We start from the raw sequence: 18,656 nt of genomic DNA on the forward strand, positions 1-18,656 counted from the left end.
TGAATGTGGAATGTGAACAGTCATCAAGAAGATGAACTGATCAGTCGCATTCATGTATATAACAATAGCTACCTAATGAAATAAACACATCAGTTTTTCTGCCAAGTCTGGAGTTACTCCTGGCCTGACAGTTCCAGCAGCGGGAGAAGCGTATGGTGTTGGATCAATGGGAAATGATCGGACGGTTCAGGATTGACATGTATATTGGTTGATATGACAGGTGAGGGGCGAGCCATGTTATGTTTTTATTATATCCACACATTATAAAGGGTTAAGGCCTTTGCGCCAGGGTTTAAACAAAAATGGATTAATACAGGGTTTAACAAGGTTTTCAGGCTTTTAACAAAGGGTAACGGGGTTTAATAGGTTTTGCACAAAAAGAAGCCCAGGAGCCCGAAAAAGGGTTTATGAGGGGGTTTTGAAAGGTTATCAGGTTTATAAAGGGGAATACGGGGAATTTAAAGGAAAGGAGGAAATGGAGGTAGCGGGGAAAATAGAGAGAGACCATGATAACCATTATAAACCATCTCCGAGCCAGCATCCAAGGACCAAACCAATTCCTTCTCCTGGAAAATCAGCAGCATGTAGCAGAGCTAACACTGGCTCCTTCTGGGGATGAGAGCCTCCCTGTGAGGTCTCAAGAACCTGCAAACCATTGCCTTTCCAGTTGAACACAAATTAGACAAAATTCCTAGTGTTCCATTGGGCATGGAGTCTACTGCATCTATACTGAAACTGATAAAAACACAATATTTACAACCTTTAAGGCCAAAGACCTTAAACAACATAAGCTTTCAAAAACCACCCATTAATTGGCCATCAAAAACTGTCTCTCCTCCCATACTTTTCAGTATGAAGGTTGTTTTCCCTTGAATTTGTAAAATGATGAAAGGCCCTGTCTAGAAAGCATCAAATTTCCCATGATTTCCTTTCTTCTCCTTTAGTGCATCCCATTTCAAGACCAAGTCACCAATCTGAAAATTATCTGTTTTTGCCTTTTTTTCAAAGGCTTCCTTGACCTTACTCTGATGTACTACAGCCTTTTCAAACAATTGTTCTCTAATCTGATGTAACTTTGCCAAATCAGTGATCCTCTTTGCCATATCTTGTTCCTCATCATGCTCTGTTTGAAGGAATTTTGCCACAGGGAGAGTTAGCTGAATTGGAAATACAACATCAATGTCATATACAAGCTTGAAAGGAGAATTCCCTATGGACTTTTTAATGGTCACTCTGTCAGCTCACAACGCATACTTGAGCTTGGAATCCCAATTCTTTTTATTGTCCTCTAACAGCTTCTTAATTATCCTTATCAGGCTTTTATTAGAGGATTCTGCTAGACCATTTCCTTGAGGATAATATGATGTGGAAAGAACAAGTTTGATACCCATAGAATCACACATTTCCACCAATTATTTTTCCCTGAAAGCTGCTGCATTATCTGTGATCAATTTATGAGGACACCCAAATCTACTGAAAATATTCTTTGTCAAAAACTTCATGACCACATTATGATCAACCTTCCTGGTAGAGATTGCTTCAATCCACTTACTGAAATAATCAGTAGCTACTAATATCCATCTGTGCTAGCCAGTGGAATGTGGATTGATTTCACCAATGAAATCCAAACCCCACTGCGGAAAATGTCCTTTTGCTTGAATTGGTTCTAAGGGCAGGGAATTTCAACTGTTGTTTTCCTTCAAATCTCTGTCACCTGTCACAAGATTTAACGAAAGAAAATACATCAGAAAATAAAGTGGGCTAGTAGTACCCGGCTCTGAGAATTTTATGGGTTGTAGTTTTCCAATAATGATGCCCTCCACACATGTTGTTATGAAACTGCTGCATAACTTCTTTTGACTGTTCTTTGTCCAGACACCTTAAAAATATTCCAGATGGATCCCTCCAGTAGAGCAGATTATCATTGATGCAATATTTTTCTGCTCTAAGTTTTAAAGTTCTAGCTTGACTTGTGCTTAAGCCTGAAGGGATTTCTAGCTTCAACAAAAAATTAATTATTTCAGCATACCAATTACAAGAAGCTAGATTCTCAGCCACTGACTGATTTCCCTTTGTTTCAGTTGTTTCCTCTTCTTCATTTGTTTGACCATTTTCAGCACTTGTGCTCAGGAAATCAATATCTAAAGACCTGCAATTTTCTTCAGCTAATAACTTGGCAAACCCCTGACCTTTGACCAGCTTGGTGGGCTTCAGCTCTATATTACATTATATCATTTTTGCAATCCATTTCGCCCTTCTTCCATCAGCATCAGGTTGTGTTAAAACATCTTTTATTGTAGCAGAAGGCACATATGCAATTATTTTTGAATGCAAGATATAAACTCTGAAAGCCTTTAAGGATTTAATAAGAGCATATGCCTGTTTTTCTATAATATCATACCTTAGTTCAGAATCCCTCAAGTTCTTGCTGAAAAATGCTACTGAATATTCTGAACCTTCTTCAACTTGCTGCAATAAAATTGCTGAAATGGTGTCTTCAAAGGCAAAAGAAAATACATGGAACTCCTTGCTGTAATCTGGACTTATTAATGTTCTGACCCTTTCTTCAACATGGAGGTCACGTGCTTAACCAATTTTGCAAAATTTGGAATAAACCTCTTGACAAAATTAATTTTTCCCAAAAAGGATTGGACATCTTTCTTTGATCTTGGGACAGACAAAGTCTGTATGGCTTTTACTCTTTCTGGGTCTATCTGAACACCTACAGTAGACACAATATGTCCCAACAGTTTGCCTTCTTCCAAAGCAAATTGTGATTTTTTGGGATTGACTGAGATTCCAAACCTCTTGCACTTCAAGAACAACTTTTTCAAATGTTGTAAATGATTTTGATGGCTTCTGGAGTAAATTCTTATATCATCAAGGTAGATAAGCAAAACTTTGTCCTTTTCTCATACAAATGCTATATCCATAGCTCTCTGAAAGGTGGCTCCAGCATTCATCAATCCAAATGGCATTTTGGCATACATAAAAGTGCCCCAAGGAGTGGTAAATGCAGTCTTTTCTTGATCATCTGGGTGCACAACAATCTGATTAAAGCCTGAAAATCCATCCAAGAAAGACATTACTTTAGCTCCTGAGACTTTCTGCAGCAAATGCTCCATCTTAGGCAGAGGATAGTTGTCTTTCTTGGAACATTTGTTTAAATTTCTGAAATTAACACACAGTCTGATTTCACCACTTTTATTCCTCACGACCACTAGATTAGCTACCCATTTGGAATATCTGAGAGGGACTATAATCTTGGCAGCCATCAACTTTTTAATTTCCTTTTCAATTAGAGGAAGAAGCATAGGATTTATTGGTCTTAACTTCTGTTTGAATGGTATTGTGTCGTTCTCCAGAGTGATTTTATGTTGAATTACGCTCTTATCATAAGTTTTCGGGTCACTATACTCCTAGGCAAACACATCAGCAAATTGCCTCATTAAATTGCAGTATTCAGCACTTTGATCAGCAGACAAATGAGTAGACAAATTTACATATTTAGGCTGACCTGGACTTCCTATATCATGCTTACAGACTGCAGATTGGTCTTATTTTTGGGAAACCTTGTAAGGCACATCATTTTTGTCAAACAATCTTTCAAGAGGAATTAGGCCCTTAGGAATATGATTACTAGGAAACTGGACTATACTGTCTTTACCAATTTTATTTCTAAGCTGGGACTGGGGTTTTTCTTCCAAGGCATCATTCTCTTGGTCAATTTGCATTTATGAAAACTCATCAATGACTTGAAGGAACCTATTTAATTCATCATCATCTTCAAAGACTCTCCAATGGTGGACATTATCGGGCAAGGATGGTCTATACTTCATTTGAACTTCATAAACTAGTTTGGGAGGCAAAGGAGGTATAAATAGACTAGCAGAAACAACAAGGGAATCAGCAAGCTGATTTTGACCTCTAGGAATATATGAAATACAGAAATAATCAAAGAAATCTTTGATTCTACATACCTCATCTCTGTATGCCTTCAACCTTGGGTGCTTTGTTTGAAATGTTTTATTTACTTGTTGGATAATCAGATCAGCATCTCCAAACACCTTCGGATTCTTGATCCTTCTGTATTTGGTTGCATTAAGGCCCAAAAATAGTGCTTCATATTCTTCTATGTTGTTTGTCACTTGAAAAACTAGCTTAAAAGACAGCTGAATACTTTCTTGTTGAGGAGATACTAGCACCACCCCTGCTCTTGCAGTCTCTCTGGAACATGCTCCATCAAAAAACATCTCCCAAACTTGACTTCCTTACTCTTCTTGTGCCTAAACTGTTGGTTTCCTAAGCTGCATTGATGCCTTCTGAGACTCTTCTATTTGGAGAATACATGCTCCAAAATCAGTGTCCACTGCATAAATGGGATGATTTGTAGGATTCTTCTCATCACTAATGATGTATGCCAACTGTGCCTCTCTATATAATCTCTTTCTCTCTCCTCCAAACACTGGGACAGTTGCATAAGATAGATCATTTTGTAATGTCCCACCTAGTCTCTTAATCTACCCTCTAGACAGCAGCATGCCAAAATTAGGGGGGACATCCGCTACCACAATATCCATCATCATACTCTTCATGGGTAGTTGAGTTAAGGTAATAGCCAGATCTTTAATCAATCCAAGACATTTCACCTTCCTTGAATCAAAAGAAAATAAATCATGATAGGTTCTAGTGATATCAAGGCCTAACTCTTCCATGACAGCTTTAGGCATTAGATTGTGGCTAGCCCCTGTGTCTACAAGGCAATTGTGGAGGATTTTGTTATGAATGGTCAATGAGACATAAAAATATGGAGAATTATTATCAGCAGGTTCAATCATAGGGCTGAGCACAATGGCAGGCTTGTCATCTTGCAAATTAAGAGAGTTAGTGGAGGTTTGTTTGGTTTCTAGCTCAAGGGCTTCAAGGATAGGCTTCCTAAATACTTCACTCTTCACCAACTCAACCAGAGGCACATATATTTTCAATTTTTGAACTTCTGACTCAAAGCTGAAAGAAGAAGATGATTTATCAGAACCTTTTACCTCTTGAACTGGGGCTTTGAGGATGACTGGCTCAGCTACTGGTCTTCTCTGCTTAATATTCTATGATTTTGTTTGGGCAGTAGCTCTTTGTGTAGGATTTTCTTTGACATTTTTTGCATTGGATCTTAGATTATATCTCTGCTGGTCACCAGTTTTTAGAACAGCTCCTTTGTCCTACTCTTGATTGTCTTGTTCTTGCAGCAATGATTGTTCATACTCAGCCAATGTCAAAAATGTAGCGTTGCCTTTATCTTCCATGTAGTGAATTTCATCCTCATCTTCTTCAAATTGTTCCTCCTCCATGACTACATTCTGGAAGGGAGCTTTTACTTTCTGTTATTCCTTTGTTTCTTCACCTATTTTCATAATTTGTAACTGCTCATTTTCTCTTCTGAATGTGTTCTGATTTCTTGGAGCAAATGTGTTCTGCTGCCTTGTTTTCCCTGAATTCTGCTCAACTTTCAGCTTAGAAATTTCAGCAGCCAATGACTCTATAATCTTAGTCATTTTATCTAATTTAGGCTCTGAAGATGATGCAGAAGAAGTAGAAGCCTAACCTCTCTGCCTCCTTCTGTCAGCTTGACCTTTTAACTTTTCTGCTGCCATGATATTGGATTCTACTTCTAAGGCTGCATCCTGCATATCAGCTAGAGTAGCACATCTTCTTTCTCTCAATAACAAGCAGAAATCAGAGTCAAAAGCATTGGCATAAGTGAGTTTGGCAGATGTAGGAGTAGGCTTTACCTCAGCTGGTATCTTACTGTACATACGATTGAATATTTTATTAAAATCAGGTATTGATTCCCCATTTTCCCTCTTCAGATTACCAAACTCAGTATGGTAATACAACAAGTCCTTTTTATCTCCCCATTGCTTCAAAAATGCATCATCTAATGCTTCAATATCTGTTATAGATCTCTGGGGTAATTCTCTGAACCACTTCCTAGCCTCTCCATCAAGGCTCTGGACAAAAACTCTCATCCACACATCATTTTCACTTATATCTAAATTATCAGCATAACTGTAAAAAGCTTCAAGGTGTTCTTCTGCTGTTACTCCCTCTGTACCAGTGAATTTAGGCATATATTTCTGATATTCTCCCACAGGCATAGCATTTAAAGGCACATGCAACACCAATGGTCCATATCTGGTAGCTACAATTCTTTCTATCCTCGTAGGTGCTTGTTGTCCTACCATGATTGGAATATTTGGAAGAATACTAGTAGATTGAATGGTAGGGAGTAATGTGATGGATGGCAAAGATAAAGGGATGTTTTGGACTGAATGGGAAGCTTTCTTTGGACTAAGATTCAAAGCGGAACTAACTGCACAAGGGGCTGAACTAATCTCTGAAGGTTTTTCCTTATTAGTGATGTTGTGCTCTAAATCTTCCAACTGTAAATCATCAGCAATAACTTTATCTTTCAGAGATGAATAAGATTTCTTAGGCTTACCTGATCCTGATGCCCTTTTCTGTGATGCTTTCTTTGATTTGACAGTCCTCTCAGGGTCAGGCACTGGTTCAGCTAGTGATTTCTGAGGATTTCTTCGAGTATGTCTCACAAATTGAGCCAGAACTTCAATGTGGAGTCACCAAAGGTTGGTCTTCCTCCAATGGAGTTGCTAGATAGATGATTGCAACCAAAAGCTGTGTTCAAACCTTGTCTATCATCAAAGCTTGAAGCTATGTCATTCTCCCAGGGAATCTGAGCTTCAATTCTCCTCTCCCCGGCAACGACGCCAATTAATGTTATCACCCCAAGAAACTCTCCTAGGTTGTATATCGGAGATGCTCGGGAACATTACAAACTCAACAAAATGTTGGATAAATGGTGGATGAATGAAAGAAATGCTGCATATTCAAGCCAGATAACCACTTCTACTGTGCTTGACCCCAGACATGGGTGAACACCCCCAGACTACAAGGCTTTAGACCAATAATTACTCACAGTTTTAAAGAAAATGTGATGATGGAGAACACTGATCACACTAGCAGATGCACAGGACCCTGTGATGGCTAGTTGCAACCAGTTAAAAGGTTTGTAAATCTGTTTTCTAATACACAGACAGGATGACAACTCTCTGGCATTAAAATAATAGAAACCTGCAAACAAATTCAATGATACATGCTAAATCCTAACATAGAGGTGGGATGACATCCCCTCTAATGCTAAACATTAACAGCACATGAATAAATGCAAAACAGGCACAGCCTGGAACAAGAAGAAGTGGACAGTGAGCAATTAGCAACAAAAGAAGCTTACATTAGCTAAAAATGAAGACCAGACACTGCAGGTATCACAGCAGTTACAATCTCCAGAAGTTGAACTTTACAGCAAAATAACACTCATCAACCCGATTACATCGTTTTCTGGGTATATATGGAGGTTGAATACAAAATTGCTCTACATAACTCATGTGTGTAGGGGTCATAACTGACCACCAACCACATTTACAATTATATATGGGTCTCTAATAATAGTTTGACTATTTTTAATGAACAAAATGGCTCTTTCTGTACTTTGATGTCCTTCCTGGACAGGTGAAATATTAATTGAATAAATTTCCATAACTGCTAAATGGTTGAACTGCTCAAGGGTGTCCTTTCTGTCCTTCGGCCATTCTGTCTTTAAATGCAGTTGGTTGTAGATTAAATGCGCTAAGTATTTAACCATGAGCTCATTTCTTCTTCGGGTGTATAGGACTGCTACAAACACAAAAATTACATTGGAAACTGGTGGGAGGCGATGAACGACACAGAGGCAGATTGAACAGCAAAACGAAACCTAATTGTTGGATCATAAAAATCAACGACGGATATCGTATTATGTGGGTTATCAGAGGTCAACGGGATCGGGACAACGGAGGCCATCGGATCTGGACGCGGCAGATCCGAAGGTGATCGCAAGCAGAAGATACGCACATGTTAACGGGCGGGGGGTCGGTGGTTTTGTGGGCAGGCGATTTCCCCGCACCGCTTTTCAGCAGTGGGCAGTATTCATGCCGCGGGGTGCGATCTAGTTATATTGCGCCGCGTGACTGATAGGTCCAGTGGGAAACCGCTTTCCCCACTGCCTAATGGACGTGCAAGTTCCAGCAGCGGGAGAAGCGTATGGCATTGGATCAACGGGAAATGATCGGACGGTTCAGGATTAACATGTATATTGGTTGATATGACAGGTGATGTGACAGGTGAGGGGCGGGCCAGGTTATGTTTTTATTATATTCGCACGTTATAAAGGGTTAGGGCCTTTGCGTCGGGGTTTAAACAAAAATGGATTAATACAGGGTTTAAAAAGGTTTTCGGGCTTTTAACAAAGGGTAACGGGGTTTAATAGGTTTTACACAAAAAGAAGCCCGGGAGCCTGAAAAAGGGTTTATGAGGGGGTTTTGAAAGGTTATCAGGTTTATAAATGGGAATACAGGGAATTTAAAGGAAAGGAGGAAATGGAGGTAGCGGGGAAAATAGGGAGAGACCATGATAACCATTATAAACCATCTCTGAGCTAGCAACCAAGGACCAAACCAATTCCTTCTCCGGGAAAATCAGCAGCATGTAGCAGAGCTAACACATCTAGTAATGAGAAGGATCACATATGACAACTCATGGTATGGTCGCAACAATCCATTTGAAAGAGATATGCATATCAAAATAATCATGTCACATCACTTCGCAAGCTAGAATTTTGTGATCTGAGCCCAGGGTCTTGCACTCCAACACGACCCGATCAAAGTAAAAATTCTAACATGTGAATAGATGTGTTGATGTCGAACATGCTAGAAAGTCGCTTGATTAGCAGTCAATTATGTAAACTGTTAACAAGCGTGAGAGAAACCACCAGTAATGACAATGGTCCTCAAGGTACTATCAGCATAATTCATGGAATGTGAATAGAGGAACTAAAGTCGAACACCTGCGAAATCACTCGATCGAAAGCCAATGATGTGAACTTGTTGTCAAGTGCGAAGAACTTTCCATTAAGGCATGCAAGCCCTAAGGTACTGGAAGGGAGTCCCTCAATCAACTTCCCGGATAATGAGTTGAAGTCAATGGAAAGTGACTGTGTCAAAGGAGGGCCATAATGTTACCTACATCATCGACACAAGACGAAAGTATGCAAAATTATTTTGGATGATATAGAGAATCCAAGGTAAGTGTAACTGTAGAAGGACAACTCTTGAACATATCGACGACACATCTTCAAAGTTTGGCAGCTTTTGGATCCATAGGATTGGTGGTCATGATGACGTGGCAGAGATCAAATGGAAGGAAAAAATGAAAGACCCAACCTAGGAAGGTGAACAATACAAAGGAGGATATCCTAACCTGACACAAAGCAGAAAGTGTCATGTTCAAGAGTGAGCTACCGACACAACTGAAAAATTTCCAAATTTCCCCCACCATTCCTGGCAGGTACCCCAATTATTTTTTAATCGCAAGCTTGAAGGGGATAGCATATGCTTGCACTATAAGTTTGTCCTTTAGATGAATTTGACCTTGTAAGTTTAATGATCCCTAGGAAGGAGAAGCTCATGTTCGTCATGGTGACGAATCTGATGTTATTTAATAGTTTAACGAGTCCGACAAAGGTGTAACTCGGTATCTTTTTCATGTTTAGAGAGTTTGAAAAAGACACGTAAAAGAAAACTCCACATGGTCCCTTTTCATAGATTTGTGTCTCTCGAGCCCGAAAAGGTATAAAACAATGATTGAGAGAACCACTTGACCATTCCAGTCAAGGAGTACCTTTTTTGTAAATAGTGCCTCCCAGCCTGAAAAAGGGGTGAAATTATACTGGGCACACGACGTTTCACATCCGTTAACGAGTTCGAAACAACAAGGGCTCGACAATCTTTTCACTTTTAAAGGGTCGGAAAAGAGCTTGAAAGCGGACCCTCCATTTTATTTTCTTTTTATGAGTGAAAAGGGAAAAACACTTGACAATATTTTCATATGAGCTTAATGAGTTGAGAAAAGAGCTTAAACGTGACTCGTCACCATCATTGAACATCCATCACCTGTCGCTGCGCAAAAAACATAAAGTGTATTATCTAGTTCTTGAGGCAAAATAGGTTAAAATATTTACAAAAACCCGATATTTTCATGAAAAAAGGAGTAAAAAGGAGAAAAGTAAATATATTTTTACCATTTACAATTTTACCTTGTTGTGAAAACTTATTACTCACTTTTTCCCTAATTGTTCCGGGGCAGATTGTGGGAGATCCAGGAGGTCAATCTCCAAGCCACCAGTTACAGGTAAAAATCAAATCCTTGAGCTCCATTTCCATGTCCTTTATTTCTATTTTTAGCCATTTTTTTAGTTTTTTGAGGGTGCTTGTGAAAAAAAAAATTGCCCTCAATTAGTGCAACTCCCGGGCACAGAATCGCACCGGCGGAGGGTGATTAACAAAGCCATCCACGCCGTTTGGCGCAACTATTTTTAAAACAGGCGTGTCAGTGTCGTGAAGAGGGCAAAACCCTATTTCCTCAAAAAATCACTGTTTAAACTCAAATTTTATGGGCCAAGCATGATTGTTGACTCAAATTAATGGCTTTTGCAGGAAAGAATTGCTGAAAATGGTGGACTAGAAAGAACGGGAACATGAGGATGTTGACACCCAGGAAATGAATGACCCAAATTGCCTGGAAGCTTTGAGGGCTTGCGGGCTCCTCAAATTCTTTCTTATGCCAGGGATGTGGGCCCAACCCGAGTTGCTTCGGTACCTGATTAGTCTTTGGGACATTAATCGAGAGATATTTGTCATTGGTGACTAGGATCTAGAGTTGGAAACTTCATATATATACTTCATCACTACATTGTCCCGCCGAGGGGAACTAGTGAACTTGTATGGGTCACGATTGATTGGGGCAAGCATATCTTCATTACTTGCTAAACACTGCCCTGAGGCCCTGAAATCCAAAAGTGGGAAACAAAGATTTCCATTGTTCGAGATCTAACACTGAGAGTGCTTCTGTTGAACATACACAAAATAGCGGGGTCCCAGGCGGAACATGAGACCAACAAGTCGAAGTTCCTTTATGCTATCGACTGTACAACTCCTACGATCTTCAACTGGGTTGAGGCCATGAAGATCAACATCATGTGCTAGCTATCCAAAGGCAAGGCGAGGAATATGAAGAAATTTTTCTTTAGATCGGTGCTTGTGACCTTATTCTTAAACGTGTACCACTGTTCTAGTATCAGCTGACTGAGGTAGATCCTCCTATGCCACACGATCTGCAGATGGCTCGCTGGAGTTGTTTGATGCCCAGGATCTCTAGGTGTCAGCACATGTCATATCGACCTACATTCTTTTCATCGCTACAATGACAGAAAATCATCGTGGAGAACTGGTCATATAGTGGCAACGAATTCCATGGAAATCGAGATATTCCCTTACCAGATGGAGAGGATTTTGATGATGAAGGTAAAAAATCATTTATTTTTATTTTTATTTTGTATATATGTGCTTATAACACTTCTCTTGTTAATGCAGACATTGGACCAAAGCGACCTGCTAGGATGTCCCCAATAGTCAAGCGCGTCTACTGTCCTATTGATGTTGTCACTCCTTATTAGGAAGGGAGTGACAATAAGGAGGATATCGTGAGGAACATTGAGGGGTTGACTCATGGCATACTGGGGTATGCTCGGGTAGGAGACATTCCTCGTCAGTACCAGAGACACACGGTGGGAGTCTCGGATCGGATCCGCCAATTGTTGACTCATGTTTCACGAGCCATATCATGCTACCACGATCACCATGTTGATTAGTTTCTAGGTTCATCACTTACATTTTTTGAGGCCTACAAGCCGTCGACGTTATTTGGACATACATATTATTTTTTAGGGTTTTGATGTATCAAACATTATCATCATCATCATCATCATCATATATATATATATATATATATATATGTTTTATTTGTTTGTCTACTATGGTACAAATGGTTTGTTTTATCTTTTCACATGTTTCGTAAATGCCTATCCAACACATGATTAGCTAATGCATCTGTCAATGTATTCATGTGTCTAGGAATATGATGATATGTAATGTAATCAAAATGTCTTTCCAATAAACGGATACGGAGATACATTCTCAATATTTGAGGGTTTATGATGGAATATTTCCCGTCGAGTTGAAGGATGACAAGTTGCGAATCCAGGTTGACAACCAATTCTCTAATGTCAAGAGCAATGGCTTTTGACAATAGTTCGATGACCGCACTGTATTCAACAATGTTGTTAGTTATGCGACCTAGACAAATACCTTGAAGGTCAATCAACTCACTGTTAGGGTTATAATTATCCCATCTCGCGGATGATAGGTTTCGGGAACTACGACAAGCACCATCAGCGAAACTAATGTGGGGAGTCGCAGACATCTGCAAAGCAAGAAAAGCATAGTAAACAGGAAAGTTGTTTGAAAACTACTACACAAAACCATATTGCACAAAAATGAATGACACACTAATGTACATAAGTAACCGTGCAAGATGACCTAAGCATAGTACTTCTTGAGGTATGAGTCCATGTTGGGACTTGGGTAATCAATCAACACAGATGGGCACTGGAGTTTTACTATTGCCATGACGAGTAAGCATCGACTCGGCCAAGTAATGGAGGAGAACTCATATAAGGCTTTCCCCCATGCCCCCTGGGTGAGGGAGGGTTACGAGTCAGATGGAAACCAATTGCAATAATGGACAATCAGTAAAAACTTGGGAAGGGAGAAAAATTTTGAATCCATGAAGGGATAAAGTTTCCCTCAGTTGAAAGATCTTGAGCATGTCAGGATAAACTGACACATCAATAAGCAACGGAGAAGAGAACTCTTCGAAAGTGGCAGACATGACTGTCAGACGAGGCAGGAACGAGGAGCGATGATGAGTATCGTTCCAAGGTGGTTCCTTGAGAGACATGACTTGCATGACACCTGCATCACCAAGGAAGGACTCGGTTAAGGAATTGGGCAATTCCAAAGCGCCAAGCCACGGGGATTGAGAGCACGTATCGAGAGAGGTCTTCGACATAAAAGAATCAGAGGATGCAAAACTCAAGACTGAAACAATTTCCATGTAATTGACTTCGGCGGGACTAAGCGACATAAACTCACCCCATGTATCAACAAGATCTGGTGAAGGTATGACCCAAGGATCAGATTTTACCAAGATCATGTTGACAAAGGCAACGTGAGGAGGTAGGAGTGGAAAATTCCCATTAAGGCAAAATCTTTGAAAAGACCTGGCCCCAGACTCTCATAGGGAGCACTAGTGTGCTTGAAGTATGAAGCATTTCCATCTGAGGAGGAAGAGGCAAAGAAAGACAACTAGTCGACAGTGACAATCTTCCCTTGATGGGGAAAATGAATCATGTGAAATAAAGAAGAGGCCATGACATGCATGGCATGGGTCCAGCTTCGATCAAGTAGAATATTATAATTGAGATTAGCGTCAACAATTTCTACCTCAACTTGCACTGTCTTACCTTCCAGAGTGATGGCAAGGTTAGGTAAGACACTAAAGGGTTGCAAATCACGCCCATCGAAAGCTTCCGGAGTGTTCGAAGATTAGTTCAAAGCAGGAGAACCAATAGCCTTCGAGCATGCAGTTGAAATGATGCAGGTGGAGGCACCTTCATCGATGACAGTGTGGTGAATGGTATTATCATTGATGATTACCTGAATAATAAATGCAATCTTATGAGGAAGACAAGGAACATGGTTCTCTAGATCAAAACATATCAAATTGGAATCGGTGGGATCGACGCCCCCGACAGCTGACAGTAAAGATTTCTTTTGTGATGGGCAGCTTTGGAGCACCTCGAGGGCCGATATAGCTGATGACACCTGAGCCAAATCCTCAACAATATTATAGTGCTGAGTGGCTCAGGCATTGGGATTATACGAGGATTTCCGTAGCACACCTTGAGAGGGTGGTTGTATACTGGATTCAAGGTTATGGTGCTCAATATGAAGAGGGCCAAATTTCGGGGCAGAAGAAGAAGGTGTGGGTTCTTTCTCCTTCCCAGTTGTTGAACCAAGAGTTTGATAATCTTAGGATCTAGTAGCCACATTAATAGGTGTACTCATCATGAAAACTTGAGATCCGGAGGAAGAAGATTGGGTTTGTTGAGATGGAAATGGATCTTTGTGGAAGACAAGGGTCCCTTTGAGAAAGTGGCTAAATTCAGAATGTCGCGGACAATCCTTAGTGTAGTGATCTTCCTCGCAAATGAGGTAAGGATGCTTAGGTTTCCGTTGTGAAGATTCGCTAGTAGATGATTTCGAAGGACCCTGTTTCGGGGCATCGACTTTACCCTTGCCTTTGCCTTTCTTCTTTCCTTTTGAGGATTTGTCCACTGCGGTAGACTGGACAGTGTGGACTTTTGAGGTTTTACCAGGGCTAGGTGGATTTTGGGACGAACTATTAGGAAGAGTATTTGAGGCTGACTTTTGTTTGGAAGAAGTTTTAGTAGGGGTCTGGGATACCAAACCAATAACTCCATCAATGGGAGGTACAACTTGTGACTTTGATGCCATGGGATCGAATGATGGCCGCGGTAATAACTCATACAAAGTGCCAGACTGAGAGTAAACTAGATCTAAGTATTGGGCACGAGCAATGGCTTGCTCTTCAATAACGCATCCACCCATAGCTATATCGCGAGAAATTGGGGCTACGAATGATTTGGTGAACCATTCAGTGAGCATCTGATCAACAATATCAAATTTTATCAGGCGACATCTATGTCTCCATTCATGGATGTGATCAGATATTTGTGTCACAGTATCTTGCTTAAGCGATGTGAGCAAATAGGTGCCACTTTCATAGCGAACTGGCAACTGAAAATGCTTGAGGAAAGCCATGGCTAAAGATTTAAAGTCATGGTAAGTACTTTGAGGCAGCTTGATGTACCATTTAGCTACAGTGCTTGTGAGGGTTCGTTGGAAAAGATGAAGACAAATGGAATCGTCAACGTATGAGTTCGACGAGCACCAGAGGTGATATGTCATCACATGGGCCTGAGGATCTTCTTTAGCTTTCCCATCGAAATTTGGACAATCGCTTGGTATCTTGGACGGCACCAGAGGCCAGTATGGAGAATGAAGGATTGGATCATTCATAAGGAGAGATACATCTGGAAATTCAAGTGTAGCCAAGAATGGAAATTGAGTGTTAAAAGGCATGGGAGGTCGATAAGCGGGTTTGAACGGAGGAGCCCATCCTTGCTAGTAAGGATTTTGGCCCCACAGTGGGGGATTTTGGCCATATGGCATCTGAGGCTGCCCCCATTATGGATTACCTTGACCATAGGGGGGATTTTGACCTTGAATACCTTGGAACTGTCTGGCCATAGGTTGTTGATAAACAACGTATGGGATAAAAGGTTGTTGAGCTTGTTGACCTTGGACACATGGATATTGTACCTGTTGTCCTTGAACATATGGGTGATGAATCTGCTGCCTCTTAACAAGAGGATTTTGGACCTGTTGTCCTTGGGCATAAGGTTGATACACTTGTTGCCTTTGGACATAGAAAATTATATACCTGTTGCCCTTGACCAAAAGGATTTTGAACCTAGTGACCTAAGGCATTAGGGTTTTGAGCCTGCTGCTACAGGACTTGACCTTGACCCTGCCCTTGCAAGGGTTGACCCTGTTGATATGTATACAAGGGTTTTTTTCACCGTGATTGGTTTTGTTGTTGCAATGGTTGACCTTGCGGTTGCAAAATTTGTCCCTAAGGCTGCAGAGGTTGGCCCTGCAAAGATATGGGTTGGGAGGTGTGTCGAGCATATTGCATCAGCTACTGCACGGTTTGCTACAACTGTTTCAAGGGTTGACCTTGCGGCTGTTGCAGTTGACCTTGTTGTCAGCTCATTTTCCCTTACGGTTGTGCGGAGAGCCCTTGTTGCAACAAAGGTTGCTCTTGTGGTAACAAAGTTTGTCGTTTTTGTTGTAGAGGTTGTCCTTACTGTTGCAAGGGTACTTGAACAGTGCCCGAGAAATTTCCGAACTGAACCTGGTCATAGCCAGGCTGAATGTACTACCCAGATTGGAGGGTGTAAGGTTGATTAACCATTCCTTGAGAACCATATGGAACTTAAGGAGTTTGGTATTGGACCTGAGCCCAATAGGGCTGCTGATACTGAACACAGCTCGATCCAGACGGACCAACAAGATTTTGAACTTGTTGGTAGTGGACATTGCTTGATCTAGTAGGGTTAGCAAGGTTGTGAATAATACCAGAAGATGGTTGGTTCATACCAAGAATGTGGGCTTGTGATCCACTCACATTGGTGGCACCTCACACCATAGAAACATTCAAGTTTTTCACCCAGGCAGTGGTACAGCCTGGCCACTAACTAGAGGGATGGAGAAACTGACAGAGACATTCTTTGAAACTACTGATTGTGCCTGATGGGTAATTGGGATTGACGATACAAGGGTATTTGGATTGGTGGGTTGCACCGGGACTGAGGTGCCTGTTGGGAAGTCGTATTCGCAACGAATGGACCTAACGTAGGCATGGCGCCTGACACCCAAATAGGGTTATGGTAAAGTGATGAGGCACTAAGTGTACCTGCAAACAACCGTGCCAAAGACACATAATTGGGTGGAAAACTAATGGGAATAACTCCCAAATAGGGGAAACCCTCAGGAGGAAAAGGAAACTCTTTCTCCTCAACAGTGTTTGAAGTAGAAACTTCAGAATCTTTAGGAGAGATGACTGGAGCATCATCTTCAGGCTCCATCTCTGGAAATAAACGACGAAGAATGGCTGAATGAGTACGAGGGGATAGTTCCAATGGAACACCCGGCTGGTCGTACAGACTGTAAGGGTGACGTGGTGATATCAAAACAGGGTCAAATAGAGGATTCAGAGGATAAATAACTAGTCCAAGCTGACCATCAGTGGTCAGTGAGTCCTCAAGAGTTTGAACGGGATTTTCCGGAGATTCCGGGCCAAGATCAACAGATGACCTAGTATCGAAAGTAGGTGGAGGACGAGATGACAAAGGTTGAATACTCAGAACAATTCCAAGTTCAACACCTTGGTCCTCGAGTGACTCTAGTAACTCAGGAAATGGCTCCTCAGACAATCTTTCAGACGGAGGAGAGGAAGAGGAACTGGGTGAACCAGATGGTTCAACCACGATGACCTTGTCTTAGTCGATTGAAAAATTAACTTCAAGGCTTTAAAATGTTCTTTAATGGAAACTCACGATTTGGTCTCAAAAAATACTAACAAGGTGTTTTCGGATCGTGGGCAATCAATTATTAAGACACATAAAAGACTGGTGCTCTTTCATTTTTTAAGAGTCGAGAAAGAAATAGAGATGACTCTATCACTTTCTATTGGAAACGAGCTCGAAAGGACAAGTGCTTGAATGATATTTTAAGTTTAATGAGTAAAAAAGATCAAATTACTACTCTAAATGATGTAGGTAAACATGATTACCAAGCAACCGTGAACTGCAGAATACCTCCTAGCGAACCGAGAAGTACGAGCAAGCAATCTCCCCGAATGTTGTGTTCAGTCTCTCATGTTTGCAAGGCACCTGACTCAGCTTCCTAAGGATAAAGGATTACAGCCTAGAGGGGTCTCCCATTATATACTCAATGGTATGGGGAGCACAAATCCATAATAGCATTGTCTAATGCCGAAGCTGATGACAACTAATAGGCTTAAAGACGTTGGAACACATCTCTAGCCTAGACCTTCTAGATATGATCGTTAAATGTCAAATGCGCCTTAGGTTAATTGAATTCATTTTAAAATTTATCTTGAGTTATGTTTCAGTTTTCATGTCTTAGCGATGCGACTCGAAATAACCTTAAATGCAACTAGATGAGACAAGACCCTTTCAATTCGATGAAATGTCTACACTAGAGAGGGTAGAAAATACTCAATCAAATGCAAACAAGCAAGCAATTGAAAACGAAATGATCTTTCACTACCTTAGTTTTCAAAAAATAAACTAATGAAAAATGTGTTCCAATTCCTAATTTCTTGACAAGCACATATCTAACAGTCCTTTCGAAAGCAAAAAGAGTTCTTTTCCTTTTCCAAATGCCAATGAAATTCTAGTCTTTCAATGATGCAAGCTATCGTAACACAATGACACAAAAAACTAGAATTTCACTATTTTTCATGAAACAATGAAGTAAATTTTTACATGCAATTCTTCGATGAAAATGTTTTCGAGACGATAATATCTTCAAGTAGATGAAAACATGAAAAGAGAAGCTCATTCAGATCACTAAAACATCGAATTTACCAACAATAAGACAAGCAACGTAATCCATGCCGGAAAAGAAACGTTTAGACAAGCAAACAGAAACTTTTCAAACTTGTGTAATAGAGGTCAAAGTCATAAAAGGACCAAAAACGAAAATGCAAGGAGTAAGTACACCTACAACCCGACTTACTGAGTTCACAAATAGCTAAATGGATGAAAAACTAGATGCCCTAGTGTCACTGACCACCCAATGACTCAAGCAATCAAGCAGAAGGATGATAAGCCAACAAGAAAACAAAACCAAATGAAAAGCAGCTTTCTAGTCAGGGAGAAAACGGTCTAAAAGGCTTACGGGGTCAAAATCATA

Source organism: Pinus tabuliformis, chromosome J (assembly GCF_031772625.1).
Source record: "Pinus tabuliformis cultivar Carrire ecotype Pingquan chromosome J, CPIR1, whole genome shotgun sequence".
NCBI lineage: Eukaryota > Viridiplantae > Streptophyta > Pinopsida > Pinales > Pinaceae > Pinus > Pinus tabuliformis.